Genomic DNA, 21,420 nt, shown 5'->3' with positions numbered 1-21,420 from the left:
TGTGCTACTTGCACATTCAGACTCCTGGGCTAAAATGATGACATCATTTTGTAATTTCCATTCTAATAGTAGAAACAAAAGTACAGTACCGTACAGCAAGGCTACATGATTCATTCTTAAACTCTAGAATGAAAAGAACTACATACACTAGTTCATAATTCCTCATAGTAACAGAATTCCTTTGTTTTGGATTATTTTCTCCTGATTGATTGGGTGTCGCTTTTTTGCAGCACTTAAACACAAAACAGTGCACAATGTCCCAAAACATGAGATCACAGTCGCGTTTCAGCCTTTTGTCCAAAGTCAGCCAGGATAGACTCCAGTTCACGAGACCCTAATGAAGAGTGCTGTTGTGGGGAGAGGAAAAAAAAAAAAGTACCGTATACAGTATTCTCAAATGAGTGGCCTCACACTAGAAAAAATAGGCGAAATAAAGTGTCCACGATTTTCTCAAATGGCCTTTTATTTGTCAATCATAGCATAAAACATCAAATTACAAACTACAGACATTTGCCTCATGGAAAAATAGATATCTATAGAATAATAAAGGGAATAATCCCTAAAAAAAAAACGACTAAATAGCTCAGAACCAGAAAAAAGCGAAAGTGTTATGAGCATAAATTACACATCAATCACACTGACCTGCAGCAACATCGCTTTGAGCGCGTTTGTATATGTGACTCATATGAGTTTTATTTTCTATTCCCAAATGGTCATTTGAGGTGCATCAGGAATAGTGACTGTTCAATCACTCATTGAAAGCACTTTCCTATTCCAACCAGCAGGAGGCAGAACAATCAAGGGACGCATAATGCACCTGTTAAAAATAAAGGACCTGATTTGTGTCTGTATATAAGTTAGTATCAAGTGTGTGTTTGTGTTAACCCCATATATTTGATATTATTTTGACGGCAGTACTTCTTTGGGATCATCTAATTTGAGAAGTTTTAATAAACATACAGGGTTTTTGTGGTGATACACAAACCCACTATAATTGCCCTACAAGGCTGACTTAAAAAATTCCATGTGTGCGAGAAATAATACCAACGGAATGACAAATTGTGGATATGGAACTTTCATGGGAATTGAGGGGGATTTGTAAAATTGCAGGTTCTGCTATAAACCGGAACCTTGAATGTTTTTAGGTTGTCTGACAAAATTATGTTTAAATTTAACTGATTTTAAACATGTTTTTAACATTCCAGCTTTTTTTTTTTTTTTGACGTGAGAGGACTCCACACTTGACAAGGCACAAAAAATCTGCGTGTTTGTGTTCACTGCTCTCTGACTGTGTGGCATCACCAGTCCCCTCCCCTACGTGTGTCATATCAAGACTGACCTGTGAGAGGCAGCATGGTGCCACAGGGCATCCGCATTTCTGGAAAATACAGAGAAGTAGTAATCAGTGCCAGGTGTTCAATAATGGAGTACAAACAGGCCCCAATTTACCACTTAGCTAACTCACCTTTCATGAAGCAAAAACTGGTGAGTTTGCCACCCTAAATATTGTACTGGTTTTAACATTTACTAAATAGGTTCGTGTAAACTTTCTACCCTGAACTTCATTCACTTTCAGTCCTTGTGGACGGCTGGAACCTTCTAGAAAGCCCTCCTCTCCACTGTGCAGTTTAACTGCCGTCAGTCTCATCTAGTTGATGGCACATTTGGAAAGAAAATTGCAACTCAAAATGAACAGGCAAAAGTCGCAATTAACAGTCTGTTATACAATCTTTAGCGCAGTGTTAAGGACACCTTGGTGAGGATTGTTTGCATGTGTTTTGGGGTTGTTTTGGTGTCGCCATTCTCTTATTATTAGTCTTTGTTTGTGGGGTAGTAGAAGCACAAACATTCTAAAACATGCCAACAAGCATGTAAATGATATGTACATCTTAACTGAGAAATAGAAAAGAATAACCCTGCTCAACCAGATTGAAACATTGTGAATAGTGACAGTAACATGCTGGAAGTTGAACCAAAAACATCCCATAACTCATTCACTGCCATCGGCGAGTATGCTTGTCAATTACATTGGGGATGGGAACAACTTTACTGATGCACAACCACCAGTAGATGGCATTGTTGAGATCAGCAGTACAGCATAGTTTGTGAGTCCACTGGGAGAAACGGTTGCATTTTCTGATACCTGTTTTTATTCTGTGATTATATTTGGTGTGTATATAATCATTGAACACAATATCTTGTGGGTCTTGAAAATGCCAAATTGCTCAATATGGTTGCCAGTGAATGAGTTTGTAATATGCTGATGGATTGAATTCACTTAGACAAAGATGGGAAATTTGTCAGGGTTCCTAATTATGTAAGGAGAGGCAAGAAAATGACTTTTGAACTGTGCTTTCATGATCATGTTTTGGTGTTCCACTTTCCTTGATTTGTAATACTAATAAATATTTTCGTGAAATGGAAATAATCTATAGGCAGCAGGGTTCGAAAGTGGTTAGCCTTCTTTTGTGGAGTTTGCATGTTCTCGCTATGCTTGCGTGGATTTTCTCCGGCATCCACCCACATTCCCAAACATGCAGGTTAGTAGTAGGAATAGGAATTGGGCACTTGCACCTCCATTGTAAAGTGAACCTTAGTTTACCATCCATCCATCTTTTGTAGTGTTTGTCCTCATGAGGCTCGCAGGTGAGCTGAAGACTATCTCAGCTGGCTCGCTGGACTGGTCGCAAGCAAACCCACGTAAGCACAGTGAGAACATGACACCTCGTCTTTATTTAATACAGAACACGTTAAGTCTCACTTTTTTATTGGGCGGCTCATGCTGAACATGACAGCAACATTTTGTCGCATTTAGCTTTAAACTGTGATTTAAAAAAAAAACAAAAACTGGTGTGACTGTTAAAAGTCACTTTCCTGCACAGTTACAATATTTCTAAATAGTTAAATCTAAATATTCAATATTAAACCTAAATATTGAAATATAATATTACACCTAAATATTGAATGTATATCAAAGTATAAATCTTAAATCTTAATTTTAAATATATCATTATCTATTCTATAAACACCACACTTTGGGCCTGTCAGTTTCATCTCTTGGACCCCAATGAGTCAATTTCTGCTTCCGCAACGTCAAGTATGTGTGCACTTTGGCCGAACTGATTTTAATGGGAATGGGAAACCCGCTTTGATTGGCCCAGAGTCGTCGACTGCGTTCAATCCAACAACGGCACAAAATGTCCCTCTTCTACATGTGGTATTGGAGCAAAATAACAAACGAAAGAAAACTCCACCCATGCGCAAATTTAGACTGCGCTTTGTGCTAGACTTGTACTGAGAAAGAAAATAGGGTTCTTAGATTTAATACATATTTAGACCATTTTCATGTGACATTTAGGTGGAACCTTAAAAATTCGGTGGCCTGGTAAGCAACACAAATATTGTACTTGGTACAGTACAATAATGGCACAGTATTTGTATGCCCTGACAGTGTAAGACAATTATTCAAATCTGTGTTTTGAACAATTTTGTATCAATAAATGAGGTTTAAAACTGAAATGACGCTGACAAAATTATGTAATACAAAATTGCAATCTACAACCTAACGTGAAGTTTTTTCTAGGGCTGGGTATCAATTTGATTTTGATTCACAGGAGTTCAGTTCGATTTGATTTCAATTTTTTTCTGATTCCATTTACTTTGATTATATATGGTACATCAATTCTTGTTAAATATCAAGGACTGAAGAACATGATAAAAACTCAACAAACATTAAATTCCCAAATAAAATTTAACTGAGGCAGTAACTGGTTAAATTATTTCGTTATAATGAAAGTAACACACGTTATGATCGCTTAAGTGTTACATAAACATTGACATCAGAAAAGATGAAAATATTTTCATAATTCTCATTCAATTAAATTTCAGTAAAACCCTAAATAAATTCATAAAAAAACAGTAAGTTACCAAAAAAACCTTTGGCCTTTAAAAGTCAATTTTCTTATGAATATATGGGAAAAGATATTAAAAACATAGATTCATGGTTTTATGAATCAATGTCAGGCTCGAAAATTTAAATAATTTATTCAATTTTTTTTAACCCAAGCCCTAGTTTTTTCTGTTGGCTTATTATGTCGGAACAACATTATTTCTATGAAGCTGTGCTAGCTGGGATATTTGGATTTACCCATTGAAGGTGACAAATATTGTTGTAAATATGCAGAAAAGTGACTCTTAATCATTCTCACCAATTTTAAACCCGCTGTTTGAAGCTAAATGTGACAAAATGTTGCTGTTATTTTCAGCATGAGCCGATTTATATATGGCTCTCCATGCACATTCCTAAAAAGCCCGGGCAAATGTAGTGCTGGGACGCAGACAAGCAGCAGCTTGACGTCCCTGTCTTTGCAAGTGCAGTTGGATGTGCAGTGTGTGTTGTGTGCGTGTGTTAGCTTGTTCCAGTTCATGCACTGATGAATCGAGCGAGGCCCCGGTGCACTTCTGCTTGCACCGGCCCGTACTCCACCACCTCCCCATCCACGGTTATAATCCCTTTGGGAGAATACGGCTCCATCCTGAGCGCCCGCACTTTGGTGTGCACCAGATGAGCACAGCTGGAGGCCACGTGCGCGCCCTTCTCCATGGCGAGGAAGAGCCGGAGCAGCGCGGCGCGGGATATTCCCGCTTTCACGTAGAACAGATGAATGACGCCGTCGTCCAAAGCGGCGTCCGGCGCGGCCACCAGGTCCTCGGCCAGGTGGGACTGGTACATGGCCAGCACCAGGACAAAGTCTTCTTCGGGGACCACCACCCAGCTTCCTGGGACGGGCTCGTCCAGCCGGGGGAGCACAGAGTCCGACAGGGTGGTCGGAGTTTTGCTGGAGCTCCGCGAACGCTCAAATCTTCTCGCCCTGAGGGAGTTGTTGGAGTGACAGGAGTTGTGGAAGGAGTTCAGCACGGGAGAGTCTGTGGAGGCGCGCGAAGAGGCGCTGTGATTGTTCGTATGTCTGGATCCCACCTGGGTGCAGTCCTCCGCCACGGGCAAGTAGGCCAGCTTGCCCTTGTAGACGCGGAGAGACGCCAACCTCACCAGCGTGCCCACAGTGAAGCGGGCCGCCCCGACGCGGCGATACTTCTCGCTCTCGATGTCCACGTCGGCCACGAAGCCCCACGCCAGCGACAGGAAGGAGAAGAGGCGAGTGCCAGAAAAGAGGTGGACTGACACCAGATCCATGCGGGACACCACGCCTTTACACAGAAGGAAGCCACAGCTGACCAGGAGCTCCTCACTGGACACCAACGAGGCACTGCGGGAAAGCAGGCAGGTTAGACACCCTGAACGCAGCACAACACAGACACAGCTAGTGATGCTTTCAAATGCAGTCAGATTTTTTACAATTACATTAAACCCACACTACTTCATGCCTCATCACAAAAGGTTTTTAAATGCCTATAAAAGAGGCTGTATAACGGTACTCCCATCTGAGGTTTAATGTCAAAATAAGCATACAATAAAGGCAATTACATCTTGTTTATTTAAAACAACCACAGCAGTTTGTCTTTAAGATGGCTATCTTAATGCTAAAGGTGTAATGGGAGCACCATAGATCAGAGGTGGGCATCGAGGGCCGGAGCCCTGCGGGTTTTGCATGTTGCTCTTCTCCAACACAGCTGATATATGATCAGCTCATCAGCAAGCTCTGCATAAGCCTGATAACGATCCTGTTGATTGGAATCATCTTGTGTTGGAAGTGAGAAACCTTTAAAACCTGCAGGACTTTGGCCCTCGAGGACCGAGATTGCCCACCTCTGCCATAGACGGGACGGGCTCAGATAAAAGTAGATCTCCCAAAGAATTTTATTCTGAATTACAGAATATCAGATGGCCAGAATGACATTCCCAAATCCAACCAAGAGTCAAACACGAAAAAAATCCAAGTAAGGAGTCACAGCCATTTTGGGAAAATCAGTGAAACACATTTTTCCTTGATAAATTATAAATTTAAGAAGTGTTTTTCAAACCAACGCCATTCTTCTGGGATTAGATTTGCGTTAATAATTAAGTTCCCAAAATAAATATGCAGACAAAGATGAAAGCATGAAGGTGCCCTTAATATTTGGGGAGGGTTGGAAACTGGTCAAGGCTGCTGTATGAATGCCTTTTAGAGATTCAATCATGAGTTATCTTGATTGTTTCGGACCAATATGGTTGTGGGGAGACAGCATCTTGATAAAGCCATGAAGGCAGATGGATGATGCTGGGTGTGTGTGTGTGTGTGTGTGTGCGTTTAGAGTGGTGATTTCAGACATGACAGGCCAGTGAGACAACAAAGGCAGTCCCATCTGGGGAAATGGAGACAAGGGTGTAGAAGGTCATAATCTCGATCTATCTTTCGCTTTTTCTCTCTCAAACACGCAAACACACGCACACACACACACACACACACTGCAGTTGTGCAAAGAGTCTAATTTACATTTTTGCTGCTCTTGTCCTCTTCTATCATTTTCTGCTTAAAAGGTCACAACCAATTGAAACCTCACTGTTGTTTTTCCATTAGTCAAATTTTAAATGTCAGTGCTTTTACTGTTTATTCATAATATATATACATTTTTAAACTTGCAATCTTTCTTATGAGGACAATCAATCTTGTAATAGTTGTCACGCTTCTATGAGATTTGAATGAAGACGTGATTTTGTTTGATTGTTAAAACGTGTTAAAAGAGTAGAAGTCACAAGCACTAATTCAACTTAATAACCAAAACTATTTGTTGCCAGATTATTTGTAGGATGTCATTCATTTTGCCGTTAATCTCTTTTATGTTTTTCATTGTCATTTTATAATTGGAGTCTGTGTTGAATTTCTCCTTGAGGGACCAAAAAGTATAATGAATTCCAAATTGGAAAAAAATAATAGAGCAATATAAAGTATTCCCTGAACTGGTGGTCTTGAATAAACACCTCACTCCAAATAGACAATCGCCTTGTTTGCCTGTGAATTTCTTTACACCGTGCTTTATAACACATCATCTGCAGAGCAAATGCGGCATCTGTAAAGCTAAAGACGAAGCTGACGTTTAAAGCTAAAACTGCTAATAATGTACTAAACATTTCAAAAATGACCTGACAAGAACTTTCCTAATTTGACTCCATACATCCGACGTGCGTCTCGTTGAAGCTCGCAGCCCCCCTGGCGCGCATGTTGCGCTCTTCGCCGTATTGCATAATAGCAGCTAGCTTGTAGCTGGTGCTCATTTGAAGCACAGCACGCCGCACCTAGCAAACCTCCCCCCCCCCATTCATCAGGGAATAATCCCAAACGTACTGCCTGCCGGTGAGCAGCCTGCAGCAAGCAGACACGACACGGAGCTTCTGGATGCAGCGGGAGTGCGAGTGTATGTGATGTGAGGAGCGTAAACAATACAGAGCCTGGACCCTTCCTCTATTGTTGTTGTCACTGGAGCGCTGCCATACAGCATGTGAAAGGGATTGACGGGTACAGGCCAAGGAATTCATCAGAAGGAATAGCACACCAGAGTATCTCTCATAGAATTTGAATGAAGTGATGGATGGCAGCTGATGAGCGAGTCTCGATGATGAGGAGAGAAAAACACGCTTTCTATTGTTGGGAATCTGACTAATAAGTGAATGCAGTAAAGTTCCATTCATTTCCTTCTGTCTTGATTTTGGCAACCTCAACCACTCCCATTTGGCAATCATTAATTATCAACAACAATGAAATACTATTGAAGTGCATTGTTCTCGAGAAGAAAAATGACAAATTTGGTGCCAAAATGAAGAAGTCTATTGCGCAAGAAATGTAAATTTGACACGGCTTTAGTGGACCACGAAAAAAATGATGTGTACAGTCCGTGCTATTCTGAAGCTGTGATTTAAAGGTAAAATTGTTATAATTGCAGCTTTGATGTAATTAACAGAGGATGTCTAACTTCTGTTAATCTGCATAATGGATCACACACTGACCTGGGCTCACCTGCCGTGACAGCATGGCAGTACGTTGTCAATCACGTGACATTAATTAGCTTGTTTCCAGACTGGTTAGACTCGTTTTATTGGTGTCTGGGACGAGTGTTAGTCATGCTAGAGTAATCATTTAGGGCCAAATTCTCCCATTCACAAACACAGATGAGTCACTTCAACGGATTTCATGACCCCATAAGTCAAATAAAAACAAATGTTTCCAAATGCAACTCACGGCGCCATTACGATGCCTGTTGGCTTTCAAACTCCATGCCCCATTCAGCATGTGAAAATGCTCCTGTTCCTATAGTTGGGACCCATTATAGCCGTTGGGCACTGGGCAGTCAAGTGGTTATGTCGTCCACTACTTTTTTTTTTTTGTGGTCTATTTTTGTTACGTAAATATCCCCTGAATAGTGATTGTGAGTGCTGTGGTGTGTGTGTGACTCACCCTGCGTAGTGATGTATGGATGCAGCCAAGGCATTGCCTGAGCCGCCAGGAAGTATACCAAGTGGTGTACGGATAGCCTCCTCCCAATCTGATCTCTCCATGAGACCATTTATTACCTAACGCACACCAAAACAGGGTTAGAATTATTGGGGATTCTTCAGTATAGTTCATTTTTATTCCGTTTTGACTTTAAGTTTTTAAAATTCAGTTTGTTTTAATTAATTTTAGAGCAGGATTATTAGTTAAAAAAAAAATCAAAAATGCTTTGTTTAGTTGAGTTATTAGTTTTAGTTTCTTTCTTCTTTTTTTTTTTTTTTAAGTATGGAGTATTTGTTGGACACAACATGAAAAAAATCACTAAGTATTTTTTAAATAAAGTAAATTGTAGTTTTCCAACGACTTCCTTCTTCTGTACTGCTACAGCAATACCGACATAATTTAAAATGAACCCTGAAATCTCATGTACAATTTTAACAAAGACAGAAACGAACGACATTTTCACGAGCATTATAGTTATTTTTTATAAATGTAAAATGTAGTTTGAGTTTCATTTTTTTTTTTTAAAAGCACTTTTGTTTTTATTTTATTTTGTTAAACGTGCATTGTGCCGTTTAAAAAGGTAATGCTAAAGCTTTTTCTACATCATGCATGCCCACCAATGCCCAGATGAGTACGAAGAGCCCTGACTGTTTTAGTCTGACTGCACCTTAGAGCTTTTATCTTTATAGTAGAGTGTGCGGACCCTGCACACTTTACCTCATTTGAAGTCATGTCTTTGTTTTTCAACTATGGCTATCGCTTTAAGATCGTGCAAGTGCTTGCACGCGCACCATGAACGAGCCTGACACAGATGCTGCAGTTACGCTTTGGCCCAGTGGTGGCAGTCGTGAGTAAAAAAGTGACAAACTGCACAAAGATCCTTTAACAAAAAGTGTTTTTTCAATTTTTGTTTATTTTGTGTATTTTCATTAACTATAATAACCTTGCACCAAAAAAATATACATTTAATTATGCAATGATTTAAGAGTTTTCAGCAAAGCTCTGAATGTGTTTACCTTAGAACAGCGTGTAGAATTTGTATTATTGATTTCAATATTATGCAAAAAAAAAAAAAGTTTTATCACATCGACATACATTTTTTGTATATCATCTTAGGTCTAGTAATAGCTAATTATAACACATAGGTCGTGCTGCGCCATGCCGCCATTTTTCTGCTACGGATACCCAAAGGAAAAGAGTTTTGCAAACGTTAATTGGTGGTATGCTTGAAGTGTGGTCTCTCTGAGGCACTGTAGTGCATGTGCTTCAAAATGCATGAGCTTCGAACTTGGGTTGTTGCATTCTATTAGTTCACCACTAGATGGCACAAAATTCTACCCACTTTCCCTTTTAACGCCTCTTTATTTTACTCATGAGGTCTTTCAATGTTGAACTTTTGGAGTATTTGGTTACCTCAAACAGAAGACCATCCCCTGAAATGATGACAAGCGCGTCCCACTGGGACAGGTCGGCCTCCCTCACGAGCTCGCGGGCATGGTTCTGATGTTCTGTAAAACATAAGTAGAGTAAGTGATGCCGCCCCCCTTGGTGTATGTTTTGCTGTTGGTGCTTATTAACTTTGACAATTTGGCTGACAAAGACTGTGGGTTGAAATACAGATCTACATAAAGAGAGTAAGCAGGAAATATTACAAGCTTCTAAAATCTACAGTCCTGAATTTAGTCACAAGTTAACTTACCACTGACAAAGATCTAAGAAATTCTTTCAAATTCAGTGTGGACCATAATTTGCGCTCTATGCTTGCTTTTGTTAAAAACAGCGTCCTATTTTTTTTAGTCAAACTAGTCTGAGAATTTATTTCGGGAACTCCATAATGATGACTTGTTGAAAGTGTTCTACAGCTGACTTAAGTGATGAAAATGACTTGTTGAGCTCAAATTGAACTGAAGACACAAATGTGCTAAAACCCTTAATTGGCTTCTATTTACTGCACCGTTGATTGATGTGAAATGTTGCCATCCAGAGAGTTTCTGTGCTAATGTGCTGATCGTGCATCATTCATTAGAAGCAGGCAGCGCCAGATGAATGTGCACTCTGCAGCAAGGAGCTGCCTAATAGTTGCAGTGCTCCACCACCTCACTAACAGCAGGTGATGACTGACTGTGCGTGCGTGTGCGCGCGCGTGTGTGCATATCACTCTGATAGCTTAATCAGATGCCAAGGGACGACTGCTGCACGTATAATTACATTTATATTAATTCAAACACTCACTGTGTTGTACTCGTACTCAAGTCAGGGCATGCTGACGTTACGAACAGAATACATTTTTGGCCTGATGTATTCCTCAAAGGTTATTGTCAAGACAGGCAGTGGCTCTTTGCAAAACATAATAACACCACCACTGCTGGCTTTACGTAAGATAAAAACGAATTTCATTTATGATGTTTAAGGGAGTTGTCTGTAGAATAATAAGCCATTCAGGTATCGGACATAGTGTAGTATAGACATATTCTAAAGTCACACATTATCGGTATGTTCCTTGGAATAGTCCTATCATTTGTAATTATGTATTTAGGGTGTTTTGCCAGTCTCTAGCTATGATGACCAAATGAAATCTGGTTGGTAGCCGTGGATGGAGGCGCTGATGGCAACTTCCTGTTCTAAATCCAGTCCGAACCCTTAAAAGTTAAACTATGAGGATCCTTTGGAAATTGACATGGGCCTATTTTGAACATTGATAAACATTTACAGTTCATCAAGTAGCAGATATTTTAGAAACTAAAACAACTCTGTTATGAGAACAAGAGAGTGAAATATTTTTATAAACACGTTCTATTGAAGACAATTTTGTGAAGTAGTAGGCGGAGTCTAACCAAGACACACTTAGGACCGCTCCCCCTCATTTGAATAACATTTCATGACGCATTTTCTGCTGACAGCGTCTGCACCATGAAATAAATATGAGAGCAGAGACTTTTTATTTATTGATTGACTTTTAATTCTATTTATTTATTTAGTTTTGTCTCGCGACCCTTGTGAGGACAAGCAGTTAAGAAAATGGATGGATGGATATTTAGTTTTGTATTTAATTCCGCATTTATATTATTTTTATTTTTTGAATCTCGTTTTTTTATTTTGTGTATAATTATTTACTTTTATTTATTCATTTATTTATGTGTAAATACATTTTTATTTCCATGTATATTATTTTTTTTATTTAATTTTGGAACTATATATTTTTTATATCCCTTTTTATTTTTTACGTTTATTTATTTATTTATTTTATTTTATTTTGGCATTTTTGGTCCTCCATAAATGTCAGGTATCCAGAATTTTCACAATTCTTCATTGTGACAAAAGACAATCAGTCTTTGGTGCTCTCGGGTTCCTCTAACAGACAGCTGATGCTACATACATATGCATGCTAAATGCTAATAAAATGTGTGTTTTAGAACATTATGGATTAAAATAAAGATTGTTGAAATATTTTGTATGTTGAACACTTGTACAAGCCCTGTACATAACTTTAAACAGGCATTTTAGCGCTAATACAGGAAGGTACATTATGATAGCTCACTAATGTAGGTGGTCTAGTGTTACCATGGCAACAATAGAGATACAATTCTCCTAATTACAAGCTGGAGCAACTTTAAATTGGATTTAAAGCTGTTATTTTAGCGTAATGTGTTACTTATTTCTTTAAATGCAAGTCATGGAAAAAACGAGTGAGGCGTTTTTTTTTTCATTTTGGTAAAACAGTGAAGTGTTTTTCTTGGGGCACAAAAGGAGGACAAGCGTGGAGCCGTCCTGCTCTTAATGCTGTCTGACAGACATCCTTGGGTACTTGTGCAGTAAGGGAGAAGAAACATAGCCGTGCCATCTTTTCTGACACTGCTGACACTGACCAAGACATGCTTACACACACACACACGCACACGCACACCCTCTAGCAATGCAGTCATGCCTCATCTATCCTCCAACCCTGCAGTAGTGCCCACAGCTGCCACACAGCCAAGCAACGCATAATGAGTTTGTCCACTTTTGTTAGCTAGACACTTCAAGCCACAGTAATTCACACACACACTTACTGTAAATAATACACACAAGATTAAAAGAGCGTCAAACACAACATTACTCACTGGTGAGGTGCATTTGTTAATCAATGGACAATTTCAAAAACTTTATTACATCGAATTAATCATCAGAAGTCATCTAATTTTTAAATGTCATTATTTTTGTTATGAGCAGTCTTAAGTGCATCTAAATAAAACCAAATCATTACTTGGGTAGATTTCATTTTAAAACCAGAGATTAAAATGGTTCACAATATTTGACTTGAATAGATTGTAACCAGATTCCCTTGCCCGTGGTCGTAGATTTTAGGAGTAAATCCGAAAGTCTATTTCCTTCAGGATTAATGTGGCAAAAAGTGCATCTCTACCCTCCCCCCCAAAAAAGTGTGTATTTCCCCACAGTCACTTAAATGCACAGTTTCAGCCTTTCCTCGCTCACATAGATGAATGACTTACAATTCATATTTTTTTTGTGTGTGTTTGGTAAAATTTGTGTCACACTAGCTCATCATAAATCTGTGTTGCATAATCATTACCAGCCGGTATGGAGGCTAGTGATGATAAAAAAATAAAAAAAGCAAATCGTGTGGAAGGGGATTTTGTGAGACTGTGTGTGTCTTTATGCATACAGTATGTGAATGCATGTGCGCATGTACATCGGTTACGTAACAGCTGTGCTTGCACGTGGGTCAGAGGCAGTTGATCAACATAATGACAGCATGAAAAATGACGTGTTCATTTGGAGTAGGTGTTTTGGGGCATGTTTTCCGTGTAGCCGTGTGGTTTTTAACACTAAAGAGACGATCGGTGAGATTTCAGCAGTAAAAAAAAAACGTGTCTGTCAGTGAGCTTGTTTACTAACCTTCAATGACATGACCGAGATAACGTGATTGAATTACATTTACAAGATGCCCATAATAATGCTTGGATTATCCTTAATAAGCCATAATAATTCAATTTCAAAATTGAAAAAAATCTTGTATTTTTCAAGGCGCAACATTCATCAATTTTACTTATAGTAGCAGCTTTAAATGTTAAAGCCAGTTAAAGGTCAAGTAACAAATTAAGCCTGTTTTTTCAAGTGTATGCTGCAGCAAGGACATATCAGCATGAACACAACAGGACTAAAGAGCGTGTTGTTGTCAACTTTGTGGTGTGTTCTTGTGCTCGTGCTCACCGGTGATGACCAGCGTGTGCAGGACGCCGGCCTCGTTAAGCATCCGCTGGACGTGGTTGTTGTAGAGCGTGAGCGCCTGTCCTTTCCCACTCTGTGGATTCACCAGCACCATCATCCGACAGGGATGCGACAAGTCACTCAGCAGCAACCCTGCAATTGTACAAATTTGGTCATGTGATGACTGCCACAAAAAATGTGTGACAGTGCACAATACACAGTCTTTTAAGTTGGGGTAATTATATAACTGATTTTAAGTAAGCAATACATAATGCCCTTTTCACACTGCATTTAGCAGGGCGTATTCATTGTGTAGGTGGTGACGGGCGGGAACCACGGAATGGAGCGGTGCAGAAGAGTGTTATTTTGGCGAACTTGTTTACAAGTAACGGCATGATTAAGTTGTCCAAGTTCCCACTGAGCCATTAGTTTTTCTCTGCTGCACGTTTCGTCCTCCTCATTAAAATGAGCAAAGTCATAGCTTTCTTTTGTAACAATGAATGATACATCTTGTCGAGGTGCAGTCTAAACCAATTGTAAAATTTCCATTTTTACTTTGCGATAGGCTACTACATCAGCACATCCAAATATGGGCGCGCAGGAAACCCGTGCGACTGCAGAGCTGAGAACTGAGCAGGTGCAGTGTATTATTATTATTATTATTATTATCTAATTTTGCCAAGGCAGTCAGACACACCGTTTTCCTCCCTACAAGATTGTTGTTGTTTTTTGTAAGCATTAATTCCTGGTCCAAATGACTACTTATCGTTCAAACTAAACTGTTCATGTATACACCAATCTCGTGCTCATGTTATGGTGCAAATTAGCATATTGAATATGTTAGGGATGAAGGAGACTTCAGAGTACTGTGTAGGGTTACAAAGACTTTCCGATCACAGATCCCGAATCTTTTTAAAAGACGCTTGACGATGATCTTCTTTAGAAGGCTCAGCAGGAAGGAGGAGATGAAGGAAGATGGATTGGGCCATCTGTCCCACAACATGGGAGGAGAAGTAAAGGAGAAAGTTGTCGGTACCTCAAAAAAAAAAAAAAGGTAGGTCCTTGGGGGAGGTAATAAAGGCATCATACAAGTCACACAGTTACAACAACTGAGCGAACGACAAAGAATGTTCCTCTGGAATTCTGAGTGCAGCTAGCAGTGATAGTGGCACTTTAGTGGCCTTGCGAATCAGGAGGCGTGCCAGTTGGCGTTGGAGGCCCTGACCCCGGCTGCCTGCGTGTCCGCGTTGGTCACATTCAAATCCCGTCCACTTCCTGTGTGCCACTCCTCCCTCCCCAAGACATTCCGGAGTGAGTTATCTCTTCGCCTCTGTCTGCTCCCAGTTTCCTCCTCCGTCATTAGCTGCAGTGCCCAAACTGTGACACATGTTGTATATTTATTTACCCATCATGCACAGAGCTGGGCAGTCGTCAGAAGAGGACTGGTGGATTTATGTCCGAGGATAATGAGTCTAGTTTGTTTGTAGAGGAGTGGGTGTTGCCCTGATTGCCAAATGATGTGCAACATTTGATCTTTTTTTTTAAGTTTTATTTGGCATTTACGGCAGCTCTCACTGAACAATTAAGCCAATCATGGCTGGAAAAGTTGAAAGTCCCCATTGTCACAAAAGTCAAAACTAAGTGCCAAAGCCGAGAGCCAAATTTGTGTTGTGATGTGTGATTATAGACGACGACTCTGCATTCTTCCAAGCAAGAGCACGGGAACCGGCCCAAATCTTAATGGAGTAATCACTATATTGAGGTATCCGCCATAGTATTTCCTATGTCCTAATTGAAAGGGGGGGAAACCCAAGAGCCGGAAAAGCGATCTTATAATAGCAATCTGGGCGCACACAGTTTGGGAGTCTGAGAATAGACGCGTTAGACTTGTGATATTCTGCAACGTGTCCCTTTCTTGAACTCAACATACACTCAAGTCATAATTTGAAATTGTTTAAAGAAAAAAAAAAGGTTTCTCTGTGAACCCCTCGTACCACCAACAAACTGAGGTCTCCTATTTCTGCCTGTTGCTCTGCGTTGACGAGGCCTCTTAAACCCGAACAAACACCCATTAGGAGGGAATCCAGTTTCCACATTAAAGGGATTAACGGATTAACATGAATTTGGCCTGGTGCGAATCTGTCCCTTCTGTAATATGACATAGAGACCCAATTTCAATCCACTAAAAACTAAATAATGCATAAATGCAGCTTTTCCAGCATTTGAAGCTTGAAGGTAATTTCTTGCGTGTGCGTCAACATTAAAGCCATTCCAAAATCAAATTTCTCTTGATCCGCTACCATAATCGCCACAGTACTACGTTTATACCATATTAACTGTACACTTTTACACATTTGATCATTTAATTTGCAGGTTGTCGGAGCAGAAAGAAAACATTGTATTGGTCCCATACTGGAACATTTTAATTCTCTTTCTTACATAACTGGCAAATGGGTCTCATGTATTGTGTTTCTCAGCTATTTTTTTTTTCTAGATAACACAACATTTCATCCAAATCAACAACCTGCAAATTAAGTGAGCAAACAATTTTATACATATATATTTTCAAATGTCCTTTTCAGAACATTTAATTTTGTCTGATCCTTTTCATTTACAGTTTCATTGCAGACTGCAGCTATCGACAGACTTCACAAGTGGCCCAGCCGCAGCAGCAAATAGATGTGCCGTTCCATAATGTTGCTTGTAAAATAAGTGGCGGCTTTTTGGGCACACACGCTTACTTCTGCTGAATGAGACCATAAAGAGTGTGGAGGGAGGAGGAAGAGGAGGAGGTGCTGGCGGTTAGCTAGCTGCAGCTCTATTTTAAGAGAGGCTCAGAGTTGACGACATTGAGGTTTGTATGCAAGTCCGATAGCGTTGTTTTTGGTTCTTGGAACCTGAGTCTTTGTTCTAAAGCGACGCATATGGGAACTAAACGTCAAAGTTAACACATTAAGTGATGATTTCAGATTTGACATTGACATTTCGAGTCGTTCCTTCTGCCTGGAGTCGTATCTCGCGTGAATGTGCGTAAATGACAGCGTTAAGTCAATGATTGAATCATTGCTGCCAGGAAATGCGTTTCACTCAAACGCGCACACGCACAAGAAAGTGGCCCTTAAAGAGTAGTTTGAGGCAACTGTATGTAACTAATTGTAAGAGGAAGAAGGATGTTACAAATTCATACACAATTTTTCAACACATGAGAAGCTGAATCACGGACCAAACGGCCGATGAGGATGAGTCGGAATCCTGTTGTCATTTGTAGTACTTTTTTATTTTTTATTTTAGTACAACTAAGTTAAAAAAAATCTGGCTGACAATTTTTTTTTTGTTCCCTTTGCAGGTTTATTTGAAAGAGGAACTCTACACTTGTTCCACATCAGGTCTGATGTGATGTCTGTTCCACAGAAGTTCCTCTTCACTGGTCATTTACAGTATATTCACTGAATCACAATATTTTTGCAACAGTAAGTCATTTTTTTCGCACCATTATTGACACAATTCTTTTTTTCGAGCGGTCTGTACAGCTTCACACACTCTCACATAAATACCATATGTGATGAACAGCAATCAGCCGCCAAGTCTTCACACACAACCATATATTACGTGAGTGAAGATATGAAAAGGCAGTTGTGGGGGCGGCTACGATCTCTCTGTCATTTTCATTATATTGTCTGCATCAGAAGCTTTTGGATAACATGGTAAGTGGTGGTTTCTTTGCTGGTGTTCAGTCTCAGCAAGTCCAGTATAGCAGGATCAGAAGTTTGAGGTTTTGAATATCAAAGCAGCAATAACTCAGGCTGGGTTAAGTTAATAATTGAGTAATAGCAGTGAGCTGGAGAGTTCCGTTTGTGGTTTCACACTTAAAAGGACATCTCAGTTAGTACCCATTGCAAAAGATTTTTCAGAGGACCTCATGTAGTATTTTCTTCTAGGGACAAGGCTACATATTGTATAAAAATAAAGACAACCATTGTTTGTTTGTGGGTAAGAATGGAAACTCGTAAAATTCATCCCATACCAAATTGAACAAAATTGTACTGCTTGGTTGGTGAACTTCACTGACACGAGTGGCAATTCATAAAAATGCCACAATAAAGTAAAACATGGCATCTCCTCCATGGTGTGACTTTGGAAACAACGATGAGCTAAACACAGAAAAAGAGCTCGTTGGATTGTGAATTCTAAGGTTGACAAGTTGCAGACAACGTGTACTTAAGTATAAATGTTCTAGTTATAAAGCCAAAATAATGAATGAGCAAGCACTTTATGAGTGTAGCTCCCGGAGCAGAATGTTTTCTTCTGGGATATTTTCACATTTGAATTTTATAATTGAATTTAATTACACATATGTGGTTTTATTGAGCTTTATCATGGGAGAGTTCCTCACAATGATCATGCTGCCTGCTTAAGTGGATGCCTGATGAATTATTCAGACAAATGTTATTTGCAAATGAAATAGGTATAGAGAGTTGGATTATAAAACACATTTAATATGGGGAAAGTAAGCAAATTAAAAAATTGGAGATGGGACTATAAACAAAAATTGGCCTACAGAAGCCATGTCTGCATGGTATAATTGGCTGTGATAAACAAGTTTGCATTATAGTGTTGAGATTTGAACCCCATCCATCTATTTTCTGCCTTTCCTCGAGGCTGACTGACTGACTGAGAGTCAGGGCACACATTGAAAAAGTCACCAACCAATTACAGGGCACAAATAGACAATCAAGAACACTCACATACAGAAAACTCAAGAGTCTTCAATTAACCTAAGAAAAATGTTTTGAGAACCCCACACAAGCACGGGAAAGCCGAAGCCTGGATTTCAACCCCTGACCTCAAAACAGTGAGCTAAATGTGCTAACCATTTGAATCCCATTATCTGATATTGTGGTGTTGATTTGCTGCTTTTGGCCAGCGCAGGTCAATTGCTTCAGGTCAACCGATTGATTTGATCAGTAACCTCTTGGGCCAACTGCCGTCGCCTGCATCATAACAATGATAATGCTGTCCACAACACAGCTGAATCCCGCTATTGACAAAATCGGATCAATTTTGATGAGATTGTTCGGGCAAAGCAGCAGCAGCAGCTGCTCTGTCAATTATAAATGTGTGAGCAGGGACGTATGTAAACATATGCATGGGACTTGCCAGGCTTGGCAGATGATTTGTTTGAACTTTGACCTCTTCATCACAGTAGCAGACACATTAGTGACACACATTGGAGCAGGGGAGCAATTCTGGGGTATCGGTGCCTTGCTCAAGGACACCACTCGGCCACGGCTGCCCCATCGACATACAGTAGAACCAACTGCTAGTTCTTTTCAAGCTTTATTGTCTCAGATTGAATAGGTAATGGTGATACACTGTTTTATTCTTCTCTTTTTTTTTCCTAGGAAGAAGAAAAAAACCCTCAGTGATTTACACCTTAAGGCATCACAAAGATGTCAGTGTTCAAATCAATTCTCACAAGTATCCAAACTCTCTCATCTCAATTATGCAGAGAAGGTTAAAGATGCTGTTGCACAGAGGCCTAATGTGAATTAAGCGGGCGGAGCGCATTGCTTGACAACAAAGCCAGTTAGTTGACTCTTATGTTTCCCAGGGTACAAAACCTGTCCGATCACTACAGTTCCATGGTAAGTGTTTCACATCTGCTATTTCCTCCTCTGACAATGACAAGACGTATAAAGTTTCAGCATGTTTTGTATTTATTTTTATTTTTTTATCTATGCAAACTGGGAGATGTTATCTGGGTCACAATGTGCCAGTGATACTCTTCATGCATTTTAATATAGGACACGTAAGCTTACAGATCACTTATCTTTGGCAGTCTTCAGCATTCCGCACAGGAGTAATTGTACTTGTTAGTATTTCAGGAATTTAACAGCTCTAATTCCCTACAGGTTCTCAGGAGTCTTTTACAGTCAATTTTAACTTTTAAAATGAGCAAATAAATACATAAAGCAGAGAAACAAATAATGACATTGAATGTTAAAGTAAAACCATATTTGTCCATCTATTCATTTTCTATAATCTATACCACTTATGTTCAATAGGGTTATGGGTGAGAGGTGGGGTACACCTGGGCTGGTCGCCAATCACAGGGCACATACAGTATAGACAATCAAATGTTTACTCTCCTATTTACAATTACACCTGTGTTTTACACGTGATTCATGTTTTTTTTTGGAAAGTGGGAATATGCCAGAGAACTGCAGAGAAAACCCACACAAGCACGGGGAGAGCATGACTCCACCCAGGAAGGTCAGAGAGCGGATTTGAACCCACATCCATTTTGATGTTCTCTCTATTTGGCAGATTTTAACCTAGACGTGCTATTCACAATTCCACAGCGTTGTGCCAAATAATGCTTAGATTAAGTGCCGGTGGCAGTCTTAAATCCAAACTGGATAGACTTGATTGGTTGATTGATTGATTGATTTTGGTGACGACAGAGAACACAAACTTCCAATCACTGTCTGGCATCACCGTGGATAAAAACACAATAAAGCCTGGGTGCCTAGATAACAGAATATGACACTTACTTATTCATTATGACCCATCAGCCACAAGAATTCAAAACATGTCAGCTATTTTAATTGGTTACTGACAACTGATGAGATAATAGCATCCTCAGAGTTCATTTAATTTCTGACCTGCTTAAAAGAAATAGGGAAAAAAGACTCTTACCTTCTCTAAGATGCTGCCACCGGTTCGAGCGCTCCCGGACGGCGCAAGCCCACTTTTCCGCCTCTTCCAGGTTGGCTCGCGGGTCTTGGAGCGCAGAGAGACGAAAGCACTGCTCCATTCTCTGCCGCGAGAGCCCGGAGCCCAGCCAACGTCGCTTAAGCGGGTAAAAAGAGGCCGTCAGGTAAGCCGCCGGATCCGCATCGTCTTCTTCCCGGTACGCCCGGCAGCCGGCGCAGTCCTTCAGGTTGAGGACCATTCGGCTCCGGCCCGCAGGTACCGATGTGAGCCGTTGGACAACGAGCTCCTTGTCAGTCAGGCTCACGGCGCACCTGACTTTTCGGTTCCCGGTGCTGGCCGTGAATTCCCCGTACAGCGTGTTCATGTGGTAGCCATGTTCTGTTTTCATTAGGTCCATCCTGACCTGGACGCGGCGGCCACACGGTCACATCGCCGCGAGACCATGCAGGGAACACTTCGGGACATCTGACAGTTGCCACCGGTCCGACTGTTGTCAGTCACTGGAGTGAGTGACACTGCATCCGTTTTTACTTCACAATAAGAGTATTCTACCTGTCAGTGTTCAAACAAGTCATACATTTGTACGCTATAATGAATACAACTTTAATCTAACTATTTCTTCAAATATAACAATTTATCATTCATATGAAACAATGACGTATTACTTTAACAACCGCGGAATGCTTTTATTCTTAAGAGCTCGACAGACACATTTGTAGTTAGTGTTGTGGGTGATTCTTGTAAACTTCACACGTAAACTTATCCGTACTTAACGCGCAACTTTGGTGCGCAAAAAGATATGATATAGCTCCCTCTAGCGGTTGTTATCTGCAAATGGGTTAGAAAATATGAAACATTGGGCCAAAAACATCAACGCTGACAAATGTTATTTATTTATAAATAATGACAACTAAATACCTAAATAATGAAAGTTCTAAATTGACTTAATATTATATTTTTTTAAACTGATGAAACGAGAAGTTACAGCTATTGATTGGTTTTATTTGCATATTTTCCCACGCGGATCAATTGCATTCTCCCCAAAAAGTCAATCTATGTATTTTCC

General features: G+C 40.1%; 1 pseudogene across 1 annotated transcript; it reads right to left on the bottom strand.

Annotated features, from left to right (window-relative positions):
• Positions 1–431: 431 nt before the first annotated feature.
• Positions 432–20,819, bottom strand: LOC144055638 (sphingosine kinase 1-like; annotated as a pseudogene). Its single transcript, XR_013294915.1, has 5 exons — positions 20,337–20,819; positions 13,641–13,790; positions 9,843–9,937; positions 8,391–8,506; positions 432–5,267 (listed from the first exon to the last, which is right to left on the bottom strand). The product of XR_013294915.1 is annotated as a sphingosine kinase 1-like (transcript).
• Between the last annotated feature and the right edge of the window lie 601 nt (positions 20,820–21,420).

This window comes from Vanacampus margaritifer, chromosome 7 (assembly GCF_051991255.1).
Source record: "Vanacampus margaritifer isolate UIUO_Vmar chromosome 7, RoL_Vmar_1.0, whole genome shotgun sequence".
Taxonomy (NCBI): domain Eukaryota; kingdom Metazoa; phylum Chordata; class Actinopteri; order Syngnathiformes; family Syngnathidae; genus Vanacampus; species Vanacampus margaritifer.
Note: the sequence above shows the minus strand (reverse complement) of the source record. Positions and strands in the feature narration are given on the sequence as shown.